Raw genomic sequence first — 4,310 nt, 5'->3', positions numbered from 1 at the left:
GCTATCCTTCATTAGTCGTTACTCATTACTAGTTAGTAGTTACTATCGATACTTGTATACACTTTTCAAATTAAACAACGATCACAATGAATCAGATAAGATTTAGAATCAGGACAAATTAATTTAGTTCTTAATAATAACATATTTTCCGACTTTGCTCTGATTCTAATACTCAATACTCCGATGGAACAGTTATATAATATCTTTCAAGAATTAAACTTGTTTAACAGTATACAAGCACGTATCAAAATTTTTTAATTTTTTGAATAAATAATGTTTTGCTCAAATTCTACACAAGAGATATGATTTGCTCAATTCAACTTGATAACTCGAATATGGTATGATTAGCTTAGTTTTGATCTAAGTATGATTGCTCAAAATTAGTATAGTTTTTAAAGGAAAATTTCATAAGGTACGTGTTTGAATTTTTAAGTGGTAACACATAACAGCAATTCCGTTGTAGTCTAGTTGGTTAGGATACTCGGCTCTCACCCGAGAGACCCGGGTTCAAGTCCCGGCAACGGAAATCATTTTTGTTAATCATCTTGGCTGCTTTTTGCTTTATTCTTTGTAGACTACTCGTATTTCTCATCGATAGTCTTTTGATGTAGCAATTTGTGCAACATCGTTGTATTAGACAAAGATTATTTTTTTTTTTAATGAGTAAGACTATGTTTAGAGGGAATGTATTCTAACATACGCTAGCATCACTATCTAACATTAAAAAAAAGATTTAAAATAATTTCGGAGTTATTTAATCAGAGTGGCTAAATTAAATTATATTTTTCTATTTAAAATAAGTATCAAACTATGTTTTAAGAGAGTGCATTCTAATATGCCCTAAAGGACGATTTCATAAATGTCACAAATTTTCTTCATTACATGCATAATTCCACAAACCTTACAGAAAGAAATAGTTGAACTACAAATTTATGATCATCAAATATTTACGTGCTCTAACAATAGCCACACTATATAATATTTAAGGAAAATATTCAAAATTGTTACGGAGTTTTTTATTTCGAGTTAACATAGTGACTGAATTAGACTATATTTTTTTTTTTTGAAATGAGTATATTAGACTATGTTTAGAGAGAATGATTCAAATAAAACCTAAATGACAATTTCACACACACACACATATATATATATATATATATATATATATATATATATATATATATATATATATATATATATATATATATATATATATATATATATATATATGTCACAACTCACAAAATGTCCTCATTTAAAGTATATTTCCACCTACTAACTAAAAAATTTAAACTTTTACATAAATAAATCATCTCCCTTATTAAGATTTTAGCATAGATTTGCTTATGAATCAGTTATTCAATAATTTAAATCTTAATAAGGGTGATAATTTCTTTGAGTTAAATATTTATGCATTCCATAAGAAAAGGCCACACCGCCTAACATTTAAAGAAAATATTCAAAACCGTTACATAGTTATTTATTTTACATTAATGTGGTAGTGGCTTAATAAAAAAATTTTACTTTCTTGATAATTTAGCATTAATAAAATAAAAATGTTTTTTGCAAAAAGAATCACACTTTACCTCTTTTAATTATAAAAAAGACAATTGCTACTAATTAATTTACAATTTAATTACCCCCAAAAACTTTATATAAAGCATTAACACAAATTCTTGTATGCAATAGTTGCATGAATGCAACCTCTTATAAATGGGCTAAATAGATTGCGGCTCATTTTTTTTTTCAAAACTTTTTAAATATTTTTATACCAAATTGGTATTATAATTTTTTTTTAAAAAAATTTCAATTCCAAAATTTAAAAGACCAATTCCAACGTTATCATGGATTTGGCCATTGAATCGTAAATTTGGATTGAAAAACAATATATATATATATATATATATATATATATATATATATATATATATATATATATATATATATATATATATATATATATATATATATAAGAAGTAATCTATTGGAATCGACAATTTAACTATTAAAATTAACATTTAATAATCTTAAAATTGATAGTTTAAGGTTTGAGAAACTTATTGGACTGGGCTGGTGGAGGTTGTACATATATGATTGTTGCAAGGAGATTTACTGAAACATTAATAAATCATAATCACAAAATAAATTCTTCTATTTGTATTGCGTTTTTTTTTTTTCTCTTTTTTCCTCTTCACCGTTAATTATTTGTCCTCGGACTTCCACCCTCGCCCTCACACCACAATAATTTTCTTTCTTCTCTCACAATAACTTGTATAATAATAAACTCAACATCACTTCACATATCAAAACGAATTTAATAAAATTGCCATATAAATATATAGTTTTAAAACATAAGTTGCCATAGAAAGTCAAAATAACTCTAATGAATAACGCAAAAATTAAGTTAAAAGTAAAGAGTAACGGAACAATTACAAAACATGTGATTTTTGGCCTCGAGTATGTTGGGCCCATCCCTCGCAATCAACTTTCTCGGTCTATTTTCATGGTCTATTTTTTCAGCTCGGCTCTGCTAGATTTTTTTATATAAATAGCTACCATTACATATTTTATATTTTTCGGACATTATAATTAACTTTTAGTTTATGTTTTCGCCCCAACTAATAAAACTTGACCTTAGTTTGCAAGATCAAAGTTTACATGGCCAATTTATTAACTGAAAGTCTCAAAACTACGTTGTGAATGATAGATTTTAATAGGTAAACTCTGAGTAGGATAAATTTTAATCTTAGTTTAAACAATAGAGTGTAAATTTGACCACTTAATTAAAATATAAGTGAAAAGGCATATCTCTTAACTCAAGCAAATTTTTCTAATGGCTACTTATTAAGATCAATAATTTGAAGGATAATCTAAGGCTAAACCTTCAAATGAGGGAAGTAATTAATAATAATAGATTAAATACAAGAGGGAACTCAATTAAAACATAGTTCTATTTCTTAACACATACCCGAAATTTCAAAATCATGCATTACTTAGTGAGGAGTTACAAATAAGGAATTAGCTCAATTTTTTTTAATTAAAATCATCTTTGTGACATTCGAACATCAATAAATGATCTTGCCTCACAAAAATTTAAGATATAAAATATCACAAATTTTCCCCATTACATTTTTTTTTTTGAGTGGATCCCCATTACATTATTACATGAATATTCCAACTACCTCACAAAAAATTAAATTTTTTTACATAAAATTTAATTGAATTACTAATTCATAATTTAATCCACATAGAAAACACAAATAATAAAGATAATAGTTTATGATCATTAAATAATTAGGCACTCTATTCACGGTAATCTTATCAATTCTGATTCATACAAAAGATTTAAAATCGTTACAGAGTTATTTATTACGAAATAATCTAGTGACTAACTTTACTTCTCTGTTTTACTTTTGTGACAATTTAATAGTAAAATATTCCTAATAAACTAGAGATATCTTTTTGTACACGCAAATCTTACTTTTCCAATATAAATTTAAAATATAAATATTATATTAGTGGAAAAAACTAATCTATAATTTAATCCATGTAAAAAACACACACAAGGATAATAGTTTATATTCAATTGATCATTAAATATTTACACACTCTATTCACAATAACCTCGCTATCTCTGATTCATACAAAGATTTAAAATCATTATAGAGTTATTTTACTTTTGTGACAATTTAACAGCAAAAAATCTTCAACTTAGCTTCCATACAAACTAAAAATCTTTTCTGTATACACGAATCTTACGTTTCTTATTTTATTTCAGCAAGTCCTGTATAAGATTTTCTCACCGTGAGTCGAGCCTATACAAGCAGCTCATCAATAAAAAAAAAATTAAAAAACAATAAAATTTAAATTGTATAGGGCAATTTTTTTTTTTTAGATTTGGGTTGAGTCAATTGAGACCGTCTCAGGATGAGATGGTCTCAATAAAAAAATAGTGATTATATTTAAAAAAGGAAAAATAATAATACTAATGAAAAAAGTAATTTACAACTTAATCACTTTATTTGAAACATTAAGAATACATAACTACAAAATAAAACCATTCAATGTTGATTGTGTTTTCATCTCTTTTCCTTTCTGCATTCACCAATGACCATTTGTCACGTGACTTCCAACCTCTCCTCACACCAAAATAAACCTCTCTTTCTCTCTCCTCACTACTTCTTATATAAAAATGAACTCAACTTCACTATTTCTCACTCTCTTCTTCATTTTCTTTTTCTTAAATTCGCGCTTAAACCAAAATTATCATTTCTTTTGATAATTTTTGTTAACTAATTAAAAATTAATAA

At 25.8% G+C, this 4,310-nt stretch overlaps 1 non-coding gene across 1 annotated transcript; it reads left to right on the top strand.

Annotated features, from left to right (window-relative positions):
* The first annotated feature begins 453 nt into the window (after positions 1–453).
* Positions 454–526, top strand: TRNAE-CUC (transfer RNA glutamic acid (anticodon CUC)). The gene has a single exon. It is a non-coding gene; the product is annotated as a tRNA-Glu (tRNA).
* Positions 527–4,310: the final 3,784 nt, after the last annotated feature.

This window comes from Amaranthus tricolor, chromosome 5 (assembly GCF_026212465.1).
Source record: "Amaranthus tricolor cultivar Red isolate AtriRed21 chromosome 5, ASM2621246v1, whole genome shotgun sequence".
In the NCBI taxonomy this organism is placed as follows: Eukaryota; Viridiplantae; Streptophyta; class Magnoliopsida; order Caryophyllales; family Amaranthaceae; genus Amaranthus; species Amaranthus tricolor.
Note: the sequence above shows the minus strand (reverse complement) of the source record. Positions and strands in the feature narration are given on the sequence as shown.